Here is an 18,736-nt window from a genome sequence, read left to right as displayed (position 1 = left end):
CCACTTTCCTGAGGGCTGTTGGTATCTGGGCAGAACAAAGATAGAATCATAGAGTTGGAAGGGACCCTGAGGATTATCTAGTCCAACCCCCTGCAAGGCAGGAATATTCACTTGGCATTATCAGCACCACACTCTAACCAACTGGGCTATGCAGGCTGATATAAGAAGTTTATCCCAGATGTACTAGAAAATGTATTTTCTTTCTTTACCAAAAAAGTTCAGGAGTCCCCAAGTGCCTTTGGCCAATGGCTAAATTCCACCCTACTTTCTATCATGTACTGGTAAATCTGAACATTAAGGGCCACTTCTCAGGGTATATTCTGTAAGCAAGTACTTACCGAGCAAGTACACAACATGTATCACATCAGATCTGAAGGGCACACATGTTTCATACATGGCTTCTCCTTCAAACTACTTGCAAGCAAAGGCCAAGAGAGGTTCAAGCTTCCACATGCAAATATTTTGAAGGGAAAGGCACTTTTCCTGCTTATTTCATTGATACAACACTTTCCTCCGTAACTCCACTCAAAGCACCTTACGGCAATTTAAACAATAACCATTATATAATAAAAAATAATGAGAATGTAATTGATACTACCAATTAGAATTAAAAACAGCAGCATAAAATAAGATTGGAGCATATTATAACAACTGAACTGCAGAACAAACATTGAGCATACAAATCCTTTGATTTTGCAATTGATACTTGCAAATGTATCATATCAAGTGTCTGAGTTTTCCAACCTTGCACTGGCCAGGACCAGTGACAACAGGTCCTTCCTCACTCATGACAGTTCTGCTCAACAGCCACATAAGAGTGTGATGGAAACAGAAAGTGGGGCCTCTTTTCTGCCTTTTCTGCTACATGGTAGGTACGACTGTTTGTTTTTTTGTTTGAATTTCTATCTCACCTTTTTATCCAAGGAGCTAAAGATGGTGTACATGCACAGGAACCAGAGCAGCAGGACCCATCACCAGAGCCAGAGGGGCCCCAGTCCCCATGAACATGGTCGACTCTGAGGTGTAGGGAGTGGCACTCTAGGAGGCTGAGGCAGTCAAGGGCCCACAGCCCAGCTCTCTAGCTGGCCAGGTGAGGATCGCTAGCTCTGGGAGAAAGTGTGTAATTACTCAACTGGAGAAGGCTTTGAACAGGTGAAGGTCTCATGCCTCACAAGCCCAGATGCTGCAATCAGCATGCAAAGTACAGCTGAGGTGCTGTGTCTGCTCAACTGCCCATGTTGGTGGACCTTGGGCTTGGATGCACCTAAACCTCTATGGGACTGTGCTTTCGGTTTGATTCTGGACTGATGGACTTCAGACTTGGCCGTTTGTATTGACCTTGGACTGTGTTTCCTGACCTTTGGATTTTGGACTTTGCTTGTGTGGACTGAACTCCGGGCTTAAAACTTTGGACCTGACATACTGACTTGCTGCCAGCTAAGCCAGGGGTTCAGGACATAAGGTAATTGTCACAATCATGGTGCTCACCTCTGTTCTTGTAGAAGGTTACAATGCTGGGGTCACACATTTCTTGTGGCATGGATCCTTTTCCCCAGCACTGCAAGGGAAGACCATCAAGGTGTATAATGAGGGAAGAATTGGCACACTAAAATCATTATAACATGTTCTTAAGTGATGCAACTGCCCCACTATTAAACAACGGTAAGGCAGTGGATTTTTTCCTCCAGAGCAATCCAACAGGTTGCATTAAGTTCACTGTTGTGTTAAGTTCACAGTGGCTGATCAGATACCTACTGAAGCCCACAAACAGGACTCTTACCACTAATGTTCTGCAGAAACTAGTATTAAGAGGCATGCTGTTTCTGATAGTGCATGTAGTAAACCGCAATCACCACTAGCAGCCAATGATAGCTTTTTGCTCCATGTCTGAACCTCCTACAGTACTTGGTTTCCTTTGCCGACACTCAAGCCAGGATCAACTTGCCCACACAAATGGTGCAACACATTTTGTGCTGTTGCTCCAGACAGCTGCCATGCTTTGTGTTGCTTGTTCCGCAAGCTGAGCGCAAAACTAAGGGTGAATTCACTAGGCATGGATCACAAAATCTGAGGCATCCCAAGATCACAATCATTCCAAACCATTGTCTATATTTGTACTTCAGCATAAGCAAACAAGGCCCTAATGAAAGGCAAAGCAGGTCTTTAATAAATGAGTTCAAGATTTACAGTGTAAAATCCTTTGGGTGCCAGCCATAACAAATTTACTCTCAGCACCACTGAAATAGTGTGAAAGCGATGAAAGCTACAATTAGGCTGGGCTCCAAAATACACACATATAGGTTTGGCGATGAAAAACAAGGTTCCTGATTTGGGAGCTTCATCACCTGCAGGTGGTTAAAAGAATGTATCCATCATTGACACAAACACTGTGAATGTCATCAAGCTAAAGCATCTGACTCCAGTCCTCCAAAGGCTCTTACTGGTGCAAGATCCATTCTTTAGAACTCATTCAGCAGGATATTCTGCTTGTCTCTTGTCTGTTTCAGCCTTGGAACAAATTCGAATCCCATAGTAGATTGAATAATGGGAAGTTAAAATAAATTTGATTACTTTCTCAAATGATTTTCAGCTGCCCAGTGTCTCTTGGGCGCTTTATGTGTAAAAAAAGAAAAGAAAATTTAATTATTGGGTACTCAGGAGAGGCCTATATACTGTAAACTGACATGTAAGATAACAAAAGCGTATATAATACACATTTACTATCGCCAACTTAAGGAATCAACTTTCATTGTGATTAATCATGGATTCTCCTCCTGAGAGAGCTCATGCTGCAGTAACAATGTAGTAAAACTTCGCTTCTCTAAGGGAGCAATCACATACTGAAGATTTGCTGGCTGAGGAGTTGCAGGGTTTGGAGGAAGCCCTGCTTCGCTGACAAAGCCCCAGAAACATGGTGGAATGCTCTAGATATACTGGCAGAGCACTTCACTGCCAGGGCTGTTCTGTAAGCAAAGAGGCACTGGAAGAATGGCTGAAAAAGTGCAGAGATATCAGCAGGGGCATGGTGGCACAGGAGAGGTGTACACAATACAACTTCAATCACTGACCACATTCCCATCAACAGTGCAGCTTGACTGCACAGCGCCAGGCCAAGAAGAGGACATCTTCCACCCATTCACTTCAAAAGTGGGGTTGGAATTAGTTAGTCTCACATTGCCCATGTCACCATGATAGAGGATAGACTCATAGAATGTGGTGTAACTCAGCACCAAGGGCTCATCCAGACTTCCCTTTGTGCCCTGTTTCTAGGCTCAGGTCCCTGTGAAAACCCGCTCTTTACTATTGAATCAGAGCAAATGGCAATCCACAGAACACCTGAATTGCTTTGGGACAATGAGGCATAAAGACTGTGGTGTCTTTATGGTTTATTTACTCTCGTATACAACCTGAGCCAAGATGAAGGGCTTGCAGAGCATTCACAACCAAAGCAGGTATGGAGTCCTCCATAAGCGCAGCATTGGATTCAAAGAATGGCAAAAAGCCATGTTTCTGCCTCCTTTTCCACAGCCTGCCACTGTCAGTCTCTACAGCCCTCTCTTCTCTGCTTGCCAAACCGCTTGCAAAACTGACACCTTCCCTCCTGTTCACTAATGTCATCCACCCTGTCTCTGCCCACCAACACACAGCTGGAGGAGGAACCCCTCCCCTCCTTGTCTTCACTCTCTCTTAATGGGTTCCATGATGGGCCATCACTGTTCTTTGTTTCTTAATGGCTTGCACTCAGCTAGCCCTGCCAGCCTGGCTAGATTTGCTAGCATAAGGTAAACTCAGGAATTTCCATGTTTGGCACAGTTTAATAAAACTTTAATTTTGACTTTTACTCTTTCTAAGACTTATGAGTGCCTTGTACCCACAAAACTCTGGCATTCCGACACATAACAAATAGCTGCTGCTCTCTCCAGTGCCTTACTTCTAAACATTTTTCACACTCACAATAGTTGCACATTCACAACACATGCAGCACACACAAACAGAGCACATATAGTTTCACAGAACTCTCTATCTTACATGCGCGCACACAGTGCCAGCAACACTCATATTTACACTCTCAGACACAAGCACCCATGCAGAAGCATGTGCATGTTCTTTACTCTTAAGGAGTAGATGGGTTGTTGTTTTATCTGATCTTAGTACTGTTGTGCTTCTAAAATTGATGATAAAAGAACCCCCTGACTGCCCTTTAGAGTTCCTCTCTAAAGGGCTGCCAGAAGCATCTTTTAGTTCCTGATTGGACTTCTCTCATATCTCAGCACTGTGGTGATTAGTGCTGAGATTGTAGATAGATGATCCCTCTGGCTGCCCTTTAGAGAGGAATGTTCAAGGGCAGCTAGAATACTTTTTATGACTGGGAGACAAAGAAATCTGCCTGTTCTTTAAAAATCACTCTCTAAAGAACAGAAAACTTTATCACCCAATGAGATTGCAAGATAAAGTTGCAAAGGCTGGTGGGACACCTTATGTGGTTTGGTGGGCTGGATCTGGCCTGTGGGCCACAGGTTAGCCACTGCTGCTATATGTGAACACTTCATCTCAACATAACTGCATTGTTCTCAAACTCCCCATCTCTCAACAGTGGGGTGAAACAGCTCTCATATCCAGGGAAAATGGACTCATCTGTGCACACAAATAAGCTCTCTGTTGGCAAATGCCAGTCACTCCAGTCCTTCCTGAATGCACATGTTCTGCTGGATCCATGGAGCAGAATTAATAGTCACTGAATACATGGTGTTCACCTGCAAGTGGGAAGTGAAGATTACAGTCACAACAAGTCTTCCCTTCCCTACTAATTGTTGTGAGTGAGGGAAGGCTGAGCCATGAGCTGTACATTGAGGTGGCACAATTCACTTTCCTCTCACTCCCTCACAAAGTCCTGTTGTGGCATACTAAACATAAGATTGGTCTGTGAAACAACCACAGGTCATAGCCAGTGTTAGTCATGCCCATTGCAATTAATGGACATGGCTTACTTACTCTGGATAGAAACATGGCTGAATACGGCCCCAATTCTGTTTGATGTTTGAAGGCTGCCAGTGGTCATACATCATGTCCTTTCTTCACCCTCAAACTTCTCTGGAGACCAGAAGGATACAGTCAGAAGCCTCCATTGCTCAAAACAAAAGTTAGCTAACAATTTAGCTTGACCAATGTAATTTTGATGCTGCACTGCAACATTTAAAACTCAGAACACCAATTAAACCACATATACAACCAAACAATCCATTAAGCACAGACCAAATGGTTTTTTGTTTTTGCTCTTTCCTATCTGTCCCAAACTAAAGGAAAAGCTGGCCTTATATAACATAACAACCTTCTGAGTTGCGCACCCCCTCCCAGGCTGGGTCTAATCCAAAGTGTCATAGATAATAATGTCACCCAAACTCATAATTACTTTGTTTATGAAACTGCCTAGCTCGTAATGCTCAGATGCAACACAAATTGAATGTCATTTCCTTCAAAGTTCTCTAAAAAGCCAATTGGTTGGGTGTGGCTTGCAGCACCTCCTCTTTTAATTCTCCTTAAAACTCAAGGGAGAAAATATAGGAAGGAAATGCAGGGACGTGAGCATTTACTAATCAGACTTCCAGATGGCATTTGGAGCGTCATAACAGTAGCTGCTTTCCCTTGCAAAATGTGTCCAGTACTTGGCAATCTTATCGAGAATGGAAGGGTTGCTGGCAGGCTTAATCCCTGCTAATTTTAGGAAACTGAAATGGAGAGGGTTGAAAATCATAATTTGTATTCCCAAGACGAAGGGACCTAGTGACATAAAAGTACATCTGGGTTAGGGATATCTAGGCAGCAGGAATGCCAACATTTGTATTGGCCTTTGCAGCTTGCCTTTAATAGAGATCTGATTGGCAGATATCAGCAAGTGGCAAAAGCTTCAACTCCCAATTTCTATGAATCAGGCTGCTCTTGAATGGCAAAACAGGAAACCATTCCCTCTTCCCAGGTTGGCAACCCTACAAAGCAAGGTTTTTAAATGGTGTAATTAACTGGGCTTTTCAAAATTTTATGCGCAACAAAATATTTTTGTAGCATTTACGGTGTGGAAAACAGTATCCAATGGGACAAATATGGAGAATACACTCCAAGTCACAGTAAATGGAAAATCATTTATTTTATTAATAAGTCTCTTTAAAAAAAGAAAAGAAAACGGAAGTGACCCACTCTAACACTTCCAAGAACAATAGAACACAACCCCAGAAAAGCATATTCAGTATGTTCAGCACAGTAGTTTCAGTACTGGCTGGAAAGTGACACTGTGTTTGGTGCCTGATGGAAAACAGCGGCATGTCACATTATATTGCTGGGTTCCTCGCAACTGTCTGAAAGGAAGATGGATGTGTGGGCTTTTATTTTTTTAGACGAAGCAAACTGCTCTTCAGAGACCTAATTGCTAAAGAAGCATTTTTGTATGACTGGCAATTTCTACACAGTGAACTCTAATGACAGATCTACAAAAACTGAAGAGCTGCTCTAAAGCACTCTTGTCTGTCAGTACAAGATATCTGGGGAAAACCCTTGATGATTGTTTCTGGCCTTGTATAGACATATGTTTTACTATTTTGGTTTGATTACCATATTTGATCTTGCAGAAGCTTGAGCATTCATATGTCAGCATCAAATAATGATCAACGGCACAGTGATTATTGACATCGTTTGGGTGTATAAAGAGCTGTAGTCTATCTGGAGCAGTGGCGTAGCGTGGGGGGTGCCAGGGGTGCCGGCCGCACCGGGCGCAACATCTGGGGGGGCGCGCTCGCTGCCTCCGGAGTCGCCGAAGAGCCTCGGGCGCAGGCTGTAGCGGAGCCGCATGTCTCGCGGAACCGACGAGCTGTGCGCGCGTCCGGGCTGAAGGCGCCCGGCAGGCAGCGGCTCTCAGCGCTCGCCGCGGAGGACGCGCCAGGCAGCCCCTCCTCACAGCCCCGCCTCCACCGCTGCTGCTGCAGCTGCTGGGCCGTTGCATTTTCCTCGCCTCTCTGCCCCCCTCCTCCTCCAGGCAAGCGGCGTCGTTTGGGCGGCAGCGCCAGCGGCAACTCGCAGGTTAGGGGTTAGGGGGGGCGCAAATTACTTGCCTTGCCCCGGGTTAGGGGGCGCAAATTACTTGCGTTGCCCCGGGTGCTGACAACTCACGCTACGCCGCTGATCTGGAGTGTAAAGTGTGTAAAGTCTACAGTTCTTTCAATATACCTTAGAGCAAAGTAATAATAATAATAATAATAATAATAATAATAATAATAATAATAATAATAATAATAATGCTGCAATCCCATTCATGTCTGCAAGTCTGTGAAGTAGGTCTGCCCAGATACGTTTTTGAGAACAGATTTCCACTAAGAGAAAAAGCAGAAATGTGAGGTTGGATGTAATACAATCAAGGCCAGAATCAGCGATTGGCATCTTCAGGCAGTTGTTAAGGCCCTAGTCTATCTCCAGGACCCACTACACTGGGTGGCTGGGGTTGTGAGCCATCAACTACTTTAATAGCCTATGATATCCCAACCCAGAGCAACACTTGTGTTATTAAAATGGTGGGCAGCTCGCAGCCATCTGCTGCAGATCATGCTGCTTCTGCCTGTCCCACCAGCAGGAAAGCCCAGGAAGGAGACCTGTTGTAGGAAGGAGCCGGCGGTCTCTAAAGCCTGGAGCTGACCCTGTGTCTAGTAATAAACCAAAATGTATGTATATATTTATTAATTTACTTACTAAATTTCTATTAAATATCATCTGAGGGTCGCAGCTCGGTTTGCAATATAAAAACACAAAAATGCATAACACACTAATAAACAAAAAACAATACCACCAACCCCAGTTTAAAATATCATAGTTTGTTTAAGTAGCCAAAGGCCTGGGGGAAGAGGAATGTTTTTGCCTGGTGAGCCTCGCTGGAGAGAACATTCCGCAAGCTGAGAGCCACCTCGGAAAAGACCTGTACCCGTGTTTCTACCCTCCTGACCTCTCATGGAGGGAGCACAAGAAGAAGGGTCTCAGATGATGATTGAAGGGTCTGGGTTGGTTCATATGTGGAGGGGTGGTCCTTGAGTTATTGCAGCCCTGAGCCATTTAAGGCTTTATACATCAAAAGAAGAACTTTTATTTTGGCCTGGAAACTAATTGGCATTGAAAACATGACAGTTCATCTTCTAATGTGTTAATTGTTTTCTATACCCAATATTTTTTGTGGGGAGGGGAGGGCTGGGCATGAAAACAGAGATATATAATTATGCCATGGCTGTTTTTGTTGATTTTTATCACAGAATAATTATTTTATAGTTCAGAAACAGAAGATAAAATTGTTTAATTTTTGGATCCATGAAGTTTTAGGATGAAAAGAAATGGGTACTTGGCAAAAGTTTCCTTTTGTTTATCATTCTTAAGTGGGTTAATATAAAATCTACTCAGCTGAAATGGTTTTCTAGACAGAGTAATAATCTCAATGGTCATAACACTTTGAGGCTTTGTATGGCATTCTTTAGTGACGTAGACAGATTTCTCTCAAGTGTATTCCTTTCAGACCACCTGAGAACAAGTATTCCTCTACAAAATTTATATTCCTAAAATTATCCATTCTCCCTGGTTCTATAAAAAAAGATGATTTGCTCATATTTTCCCCCTTTGCTCTGAGTATGCAGCAGTCATGTTGGACATCTTTCCTCAGTGTTCTTCATTTCATCATTCAGCCCACATCTGGTGGCTTGACCTTGGGATCTGTGCCATTGGACAGCTCCATATATCAATGTTTTCTTGGCAGAAACCTTCCCCTCTACCATCTTTCATACTGAAGTACATGCTTTTTATACACTGTGATAAATATGCACTTTTGACTGCTAGTTCATGCCAAGAGGCAAAGCCACACAGTTAACTGTTCCTCTTCCTTTGCCTATTTCTTTGTGTTTGATAGCATATTCAAACAGCATATTCAGAAATAGCCATGATGTTCACTTTGCACAGGTAAATCAAGTGAAAGTCTAAGTGAGGAGGAACAGTTTCATGTATCTGCATTTTTGAAACATTTCTATTTATGCCTTACAAAAATCTGTCCAATATGTGTTATTGTTTTTTTCCAATGCACTAAACAAAGGAATGATGTAATTTATATTCATAACGTGTAGCTCCAAACAACCCTAGAGAGATACATATAGAGATACTGATCCAGTGGGGTTCATGTATGCACTGGAGTTTAATGTGTGCAGCTGGATTTCCCGTGTGAGCAAGTGTTGCTGACCTAAAGACTGGACTATGGTAATGCACTCTTTGTGAGGCTGCCTTTGAATGTGGTCCAGAAATTACAACTGGTACACAATGCCAGAAATGCTTTGAAAATGGTCCAGAGACTTCAACTGGTACACTTGTTATTGAGTGTGCGCTGGCGAGAACAACGTATCACGCTAGTTCTGAAACATCTGTCTTGGTTACCAAGTTTTTCCCCTTAAGCCTGATTCAAAAATGGGTTTTGACCTTTCAAAGCCCTGTGAAGCCTGGCCACTGACGGGAACTCAGCAAACACGTTCTTCCATATGAGTCCCCAAAGGTGTTAAGATCTGCTGATGAGGTTCTTCTCTGAGCGCCCTCTTTCTTGAGTAAGATTAGCTTCTCCTAGGAGCAGAGCCCTTTCGAGCTGCGAAACACAATCTTTGGAAAGGCTCATTTACGTTCTTCCTTGTGTTCCTTTTAGAGACAAGAGAAAACATCTCTGTTCTACCAGGCATTTTAGCATTTAACTGGAGCTATGCTTTTAGTGTTTTGTGGGTTGTTGTTTTTGTTTTGCTTTTGAGTAATTTTATTAAATTATTCTAATTCATCTATAAAGAGCTTAAGTTGTTTCATTGCATGTAAGCAACCTTGAGACCATTCACATTTAAAAGAAATGGCACAGAAATATGGGGGGGGGGACCCACTTCAGAAATAGCTTTAAGTTTTTGTAACTATAGGATGGGGAGAGAGTTTAAAGCATTGTAACAACCTAAGGAGTGGTGTACTCTTGTAATGCTACAATCCCATGCATGGCTATTCAGAAGTTAGCAATACAGTGGTACCTCGGGTTAAGAACTTAATTCGTTCCGGAGGTCCGTTCTTAACCTGAAACTGTTCTTAACCTAAAGCACCACTTTAGCTAATGGGGCCTCCCACTGCCGCCACGCCGCCACTGCACGATTTCTTTTCTCATCCTGAAGCAAAGTTCTTAACCCGAGGTACTATTTCTGGGTTAGCGGAGTCTGTAACCTGAAGCGTCTGTAACCTGAAGTGACTGTAACCCAAGGTACCACTGTATAGGATTGCAGCCTAAGCAACATAAGGGTCATCGCGTTCCACCCCCCCCCCATCTTTAGACTACAATACTATAATCACATCTGTAAGCGCCATTGAGCTCAATGGGACTTACTTCTGAGTAGACATGCATAGGATTGTACTGTTAATGACTCTTAAGTGTATATGTACACTATGAGTGCATATCAGTTTTATGCAAGTTTATCTGTCATCATTTCCCTCCCAAAATCCAGGATATTTCATCTTGGCAAGGAAACTGAGAATTCTGTTACTGACTGAATTACAGAGATCCTCACAGAACTATTTTCTGAAGTGGAGAATTAACTCAGTATGTTCCTTACACTGGCACACTGAGTTTGCACACGCAACCTCTTCAAACTGCAGGCATTGCTACGTTAGATATTTGATCCAGATTTGTAAGAAATAAATCTTTAGGCATGGCAGTTCCCATGCTCCCTGTTTGTTTGTTAACTCCAGAAATGGCTTGCCCAGTGGAGCAGAGCCATAATGGTACCTTCTCAGCAGGTGTGTAGATGTTACTTACTGGGAGGGACAAGGGTGAGCTGGCTGGGGCAGGTAGGCACAGGTACGAAGTAGTTGGGTAGAGCAGTGGGATCACCAGATTGGCTTCACCAGTATCATCATGCCAACGTCCCCACCACCTTGCCTCACCATGCCCATCTCCCTCCCAGTAAGCAGCAGTAACATTGCAGCTTTGCCCCCTCTGGTCAAGCTGCTTCTGCCTCAGTTTCATCTGGATCAAGCCTCAGTTTATTGGCTCTCAGCCAGTCCAGCACCAGACACTTGTTCAGGATATCCATTGACTCACACCACTACTTGATGAAAAAGAGAACTAGAACTGTGTGTCCTCAGTGCACTGACTCAGAGCATTTTACTGCATATCTATGGATGGCCTCCTTCACTAGTTTCATGTTAAAACTAAAGGGCATGCAGGAGCCAAAGACTCTGGGCCGAGTCTTTATCGTCTTTCGGCAATTCCTGGCAAAAGTGCAAGCATTTTCTGAGAATTTATGATGGCTCAGAAAGACCCAGCCCTGTCTGTATCAAGATGCAAAGTTTTGTCTATCACTGTTCAATATGAACAAATGAAAAAGGCTCCGGTGAGAAAAAGCCTTGTTGCTCCTCCGTGTACTTAGATGTTATCGGTGTTATCATCAGACAAGGTGGTAAGGTCAGAAGTTGTTGGCAAATTCAAGAAGTCAAGAGAGTTTCAAGAAACCTGTAAGCCTCAGCATCATGTTACAGGTAAACAAAATAATTTAAGGCTGCAAAGCTACATGCGTTTACCTGGAAGGAAGAACCATTGTACTCAACAGGACTTACTTCTGAAGAGATCTGTGTACGATTGTTGTGTAAGTTGATGAAAAGCACATAGAAATTAAATGCCAGCTCATTGAATTCAGTGCCTCTATCATGTACTCCTAACAAGATAATAGCAAAGGGCTGTGATGACAAATGGATTGCAGAGTTTTAACCGCCGTCTTAAAAGTGGTTCTACATTGCAAATCTATGGCAACATACTTGAGATGATGTTTCTTTGTGGGCTGCAACCTACATCTCTATTACTACTGCCAAATGCCTTAGTCTGTTTGTGGAAGCTGCCTTATAGCAGGTCAGAATATTTCTCAATCTAGCCCAGTATTCACTACTCAGACCGACAACTGTAGAAGTCGAGTAGAAGTCTTCATCTGCTACCACTTCCTTTTACTGTAACTGGAGACGTCAGACATCAAACCAGAGGCTTTATGCAAGCTATAGCTCCTCCCCAAATGCTCTTCCTGTCACAACCTGCACAAAGTACTTAGGATGAAGGCAAGATATTGCTGTACATCAGGGGGAGGGGAAAATATGGCCCAACAGAGGATGATGTACTCCACCTCCCATCAGCCCCAGGGTCAAAGCTGATGGGAGTTGTAGTCCAGTAACACCTGGAGGGCCATAGATCAAAGTTTTGGACTGAAGATACCCAGGACTCCCCCCCCCCTACCAGAGCTCACCAGAGCTCAGTGGCACCTATCAGATGGGTACCATTGCCATTCTAAGAGAACAAGGGAGAAGTTCATGGTGAGATCAGGCACCTCTTTTTCTAGAAAAATAGCACTGAAGATACCATTTGTGTTCCAAGTGACACCACAGAGAGGAAACAAAAGGACCTGCGAATAACAGCTGCTGAACTTTTTAAGAAAATCAGGGCATTAGCAATATAGCTGGCAGGGACTTCAATGACTACTTAGAATCTTGAGAGGAAAGACAATCACTATAGAGAGGGGCAGGGGACATAAAACTGATAACAATGAAGTCAGGATGATGAGGGCAACCACCTGAACATGGGTATTAAGGAGAGCCACATTATGATAATATACCCTCCAACATTTCTCTGATGAAAATAGGGACATCCTACCATACCCTCCATAGGGACGCGGTTGGCGCTGTGGGTAAAACCACAAAGCCTAGGACTTGCCGATCAGAAGGTCGGCGGTTTGAATCCTCACGACGGGGTGAGCTCCCATTGCTCGGTCCCTGCTCCTGCCAACCTAGCAGTTTGAAAGCACGTCAAAGTGCAAGTAGATAAATAGGTACCGCTCCAGCAGGAAGGTAAATAGCGTTTCCATGCACTGCTCTGGTTTGCCAGAAGCGGCTTAGTCATGCTGGCCATATGACCCGGAAGCTGTATGCTGACTCCCTCGACCAATAAAGCAAAATGAGCGCCGGAACTCCAGAGTCGGCCACGACTGGACCTAATGGTCAGGGGTCCCTTTACCTTTACCATACCCTCCAAAATTTATCTGATGAAAACAGGGGTGTGCTAAGGAAAAGTAGGACATTATGAGATCAATTCAGAAACTGGGATGGCTTCTGTAAATCAGGGATGTCCCTGGAAAATAGGGACACTTGGATGTTCTGTGATAATCATGACAAAACATCATAAGGATGTCACTGCTCTCAGTAATTGTACTTGCTTTAAGCCACAGTGCCCCTTCTGGCAAGGCCTTTATAAACATGCTTTTCTTTTAGAAAGAGTATTTGAATATTGGTGCAATGTAATAAAAAGCACAACATTCTAGAGAAATAAGGCTGAATATTATATTTAGAATTTCAGATGGATTCCTGTAAGTGGCAGAATATATTTAAAATGTCTGCAACACCCCAAGAAGCAAATCAGGTTCTGATGCAGCCTGATAACAACGTAAGTGAATCCAGCCTTCTGTGATAAGCTAATCTGAGATGTAAATTGACGTTTGTGACATTAATTGACTGGCTACACAAACAGCAGAGAGCCCATGGCTTTCTAATGTAAATACAAGGAAAGCCACTGTAATCCTTCAGGTTCATGCTATTATGACTGTTCACATGCGTTACAAAGAAATGACATTTTTCTTAAAGAAACTATAGATAAAGGATTGGATGTGATATAATTTGACTTGGACCTTGTACGCATAGTAGGTCTCTGTTCTAGAGAGGAATGATATCTTCTTCTAATCAACTGTTTATTTCTAGAGCAAAAAAAAAAGGCTTTTCAAGTATTTCAGCCATAGCATCAAGCACACATTGCAACTAACAATGTGTGTGCACTTCACATTAACTGAAAATGAACAGAGTTGACCCTAGCTCTGTTCAAGGTGTTCATGACTTGATTCTGATAACATTTCTGCTTCGCTCTAGGATTCTAAAAAAGACAAATCTTAAAAGGCACTGAACATTAGCTTCAGCAGAATATAAAGGGGATAGCATTTTAGCTGCACAACTGCAAAAAGGTACTTTTACACCACCTGCAGGCCCAAAGAATGAACAAGGAGAAATAAGTCATTGTGGCTCAATTACCACTAGTTTTCATCTTTTGCTGCTGCATTAAATTATATCCATATGGATTTTCCCAAAATGGTATGTGTTTTGTTTTTGGAAAAAAACATTTAAAGTAATCCATTTCATCACTTGTTTTTATTTCTTCCCACACATTAACTGCTAAGAGGCAGATACTGTGTAAATGGAAAGATAAGGCCCAAACAGCCATAGATACTTAGATGATACAATTAGCACCAAGGAAAAAGTAATGTATAAAATAAGGTTACCAGATTTTTTTCAATGAATCTGGGGACACTTTTCAACTTCAATGGATTTTGCATGGGGACTGATATGAAAATCCGGGGACTGTCCCTGGGAAATGGGGACATCTGGTAACCTTAGTATAAAAGTCAATTTGTGCAAGTGAAACATAAATATTACAAGCAATTTTTGTAGAGAAATACACAGTGTGAAAAAGAGGCAATATTGAGGAACCCCTGGTGCTTTCCTCCTTCTTTTATATTTCCTTCTTCCCTACCTTTTTCTTTGCTCACCTTCTTATCTCTATTGTAATCAGTGGACAAGTGTTCATGATTGACTACATAAAAAAGACTCATAAGAGGACCCAAAGGCTCTAAGCTAGATTCACTTTTACATAAGGTTGAAATTGCTGGAGAAATGTTTCAGAGATACAGAGGCTGAAGTATTAAGGATATAGGCAAAAGCAGCCAAATAGAACAGTTCTTGAACATTTCTTTAAAAATAATAATAATTGGCATGATTTATTAAAATTAATAGTAAAATTAAAAATATTGCTGAACATATTGTTATGGATGCTAGATTTTTGTTTAGCTTGAATGTTAACACATCTCCTCCCAGATCTACCCCTCCTCCCATTAAACTAAAAGTCTATGGGGAAACTAAAAGTTAGTATTTTGCCAGTTGGTGTTTGCTTGGAATTTGTTTAAAATACCGAACTTGAAAAAGAAGACTACAATGTACCTGCTGAAAATACCAATGAGATCTCTTTGAAAACAATCATGAAGCATTCATTTGCAATATATTTGAAAAATTATGAGGCAATTCTCTACACTTGACCCTTATTTATTTTTTCCTATATAGATAAAAATGCAAGACTATCATCATGCTAGTACTCTTATGCACAGGCACAGTTGGCAGAGGAGGGGGCAGCATATGCATGTGTGTGAGAGTCAGTGGGAGAGGCAAACAAGTGAGCCAAGGTGGTCTGAGGAGAGCCTGTCTGCCTGCAACCAACCTTCTTGCCAAGATGCCAGGGGCAGCTGTGTTATTAGAGGTAGCCATGTAAGGCTCCCCTTTCCTTTGGTGGGTGGAAGAAGGAACAGAAGAAATTAGTTGCTTCAGAAATGGGGATGGGAAGATGAAAAGGGAGCTTAGTCATTATGTGGGCAGGTAAGGTGACGCTCTAGGGCATTGCCATGAGGGAAATGGTGAGGGATTGATGACTGGAAGCAAGCAGGTGGGCTGCCCCTAGTTATTTAAAAATATTTATATGCCACCTATTATATGCTTGGCAGGGGGTTGGACTCGATGGCCCTTGTGGTCTCTTCCAACTCTATGATTCTATGATTCTATGATTCTATGTAAAACGTATTCAGGTAGTGTAAAAATATAAATTACAATACAATAAACCAGGCATAGGCAAACTCGGCCCTCCAAATGTTTTGGGACTACAACTCCCATCATCCCTAGCTAACAGGACCAGTGGTCAGGGGTGATGGGAACTGTAGTCTCAAAACATCTGGGGGGCCAAGTTTGCCTATGCCTGCAATAAAAAGATATACACTACACAAAAACAGAGCAATACAACATAATCGGTAGCCAAAAGCTTAAAAACATAGTGACTATAATAAGGAGTCATCAAAGGTGGGTCAGAAGTGCCTAAACTGCAGCAGAGCAGAATATGCTTTATTTTCAGGGAGAGGTCATTCCAGTTTATAGGAATCAACACAGAAAAGGTGTTTCCTGATTGTCACCAGATGGATGTCTGCAGGGCTTCTTCTGGCAATTGCAGTGACAGGGCAAGTCTACATAGGGAGAGACGCAAGTATCCAGGTCCCAAGTTGTTTAGGGACTTCAATACCCCTTGATATTAAATAGCTAGCAAAATGGAAATATTGGTAATTGGTAATTGCCAATAATGAGCTACATTTACTTACTTCCATTATAATGAATGGTTTCCACTGATTGTTTTGGAAGAGATTAGTGGATTTCAGTCCAAGGTGGGGACCCCCAATTCATGTGGAGGGAGGAGGACATATATCTGGCTTGGGGGTCTATCTGGCCTGAAGGTGCTCCTTCCACTCCCCTGCCCTCATTCACTGAAGCATGGAAACAGATCAGAGGCAGCATCAGCAAACCTCTGCTTTGAGCTGAGCAAAGAAGAGATGGAAGGAAAGTCAATTTAAGATCTAAGAGGCGGAGAAAAGGGAGCAAAGCAAACCCAGGGTCATGGCTAAACATGGAAATCCACTTTAAACCATGTAATTCAAAAGCATATTAATGCATCTAGCTCCCTGATATCAATCTGCAATCTAGTTCAGACAGTCTCCATTTGCTCTCTGCATAGTAGTTATTAATAACTTATTTTGAGTTATCATTACATAAAGACCACATCAGCATTCCAGTGAACACAGGGACAGCCTCAGCAACCCTATGATGTAGTCATAACACATTAAGGGGCTCTTTTTTCACATCATTATGTCTTGAACTAAGAGCAGACTATGCTGTTGACTATGATTTGACTGTCAAACTGTACCAATATTATTTCTGCTAATAGGCTGACCTCTTTTATATTTTTCAGATATGTGTGGCTTTGGTTTCAGTGACCGGCATCAGTGAAAATTTATGGCTGTTGCCCTGTTTGTGCTAAGTGATCAATTGCACTGACACAAAGAGAATAATAATGAGAAAACCCTCCACAAATCAGAACTGCATCTTCCTTTAAAGAAGCAGCTGACTGGAGAATTTACAGTCAATATGTACCTCATTGGAGAGAGCTATAAACTACATGGTGAAATCAAAACCTCCTTCCAGAGTTGGAAACCATTTTTACATTCAATAACATGGCAGATTATATTACCTTATAAATAATAATTGTAAATCCGTAAGTATTCAGTAAGATTAAAAACATGAGATGTCTCATAAGTTTAGACTAAGTTAGACTTATGCTAGATTTCTGAGCGTATGCCATATTATGACTATATTCTGCCAAAGTCAATAGAAAGGAACTGAAAGATTATTTCCATACCATTTTAAACTGAAAAGGCAAAATACCAACTCCCTAATCCAAGGTCCATAGGATTCCATGGGAACCTCTTCTTTGTCTATTGTGTAAGAAAAGAAGTGACAAAGAATTTACTTGGATCATGAAGCTGAATATAAGAACTGTGCACAGTACCTTCTTAGTGAACATTTCTGGGATGGGTGGGAGCAGTAAAATTCTTCTCTAGTAATGATATTATTTAGCATTTTTAGAGTGCTTCCTGTGAATGTTCAGATTACTTTGATTATATTATTCCGTAAAATCTTACATCTTATAATGCAGGTCAGTATTATCATTCCCTTGTTCCAGTTGGGAGGCTGATGGAGTTTGTGGCAATGTCCCAGCAGTTACTCAGGAAGAAACAAGAGACTAGCGGGGAAAAGTCGTGGTAAGTCAAGTGTGGGCAAGCAGAGCATATAGCAGCTGCACAGTGAAGCAACTGGACACACCACTGCTACTACTTTTGTGCCAGGGCCCTGTGACCTTCTGTCCCCTAGTGATTAATAAACACACGGACACGAGTATTTAGGGTTAAGGGTTCAAATAGGCCACAACTTTATTGGTTACAGATGTGAGCAGTTTGGCCTAGACACTGGGTGAAGCCAGGCTATATCTCGTCTCCTGCCCGTCTTCAGGGACTCCACCAGTAGGGGGAACCCTGCGACTTACATCAAATAGGAGCACCCCGAGGGGTCCCTGTTGGGGTCGTGGCATGGCCCTAGCCCACGTCCAGGCATCGGACAGGATCCACACCCCCAGATCCCTTTAACAGGATACCCTTAATGAAGAGGGGCAGGCAGAGGCTACAACCTCCTCTCCATCCAAACAAAGGCTTACACAATGCCTAACCTCACAAAGTTGTGGCGATTGCTACAAGGTAGGCAAAAACCAAATGGCTGGTGCTAATTTGCCAAGTGGAAAAAAATCCTACCCAGCCCCAACAATATGGCAGCCGACATTTGTCCATAGCAAGGTCATGTCATAGCAAAGCATAAAAAGAGGATGGGTGAGTTGGGAGATCCGGCAAAAGGGCTAAATTTCCCACGGCCACACTCCCTACCAGCACTGATTGCCCAGTGGGGCTACACTCGGCCCTGCCTAGCACCAGTGACATGGGTGGGACGACATGTGGGGGCGTCAACTCCTCGTCCCCATGCCGGATAACTGCAGGGGCCCAGATGCCTGGTCACAACACCGCCCACCTAAAAAGGTGAGCAGACCTCCCATCCAGTAAAATACTCTTTTGCAACTTGGAGAATCATGGGCGCTGCCTCCTCTTCCTCCTCCTCCTCCTCCTTTTTTAAAAAGATGATCCTAACCTTAAGCTGGACCATA

The 18,736-nt window shown here is 42.7% G+C and overlaps 1 long non-coding RNA gene across 1 annotated transcript in view; it reads right to left on the bottom strand.

The window, feature by feature from the left end:
• Window positions 1–1,486: 1,486 nt before the first annotated feature.
• LOC308595229 overlaps window positions 1,487–18,736 on the bottom strand; it is a 74,405-nt gene continuing 57,155 nt past the window's right edge. Inside the window, exon 3 of the long non-coding RNA XR_014011943.1 lies at window positions 1,487–1,558. This is a non-coding gene — a long non-coding RNA (uncharacterized lncRNA). The remainder of the gene's footprint in view (window positions 1,559–18,736) is intronic.

The sequence above is a fragment of the Podarcis bocagei genome (assembly GCF_964188305.1).
Source record: "Podarcis bocagei genome assembly, chromosome: 9".
In the NCBI taxonomy this organism is placed as follows: domain Eukaryota; kingdom Metazoa; phylum Chordata; class Lepidosauria; order Squamata; family Lacertidae; genus Podarcis; species Podarcis bocagei.
This window is presented reverse-complemented; position numbering and strand designations above follow the sequence as displayed.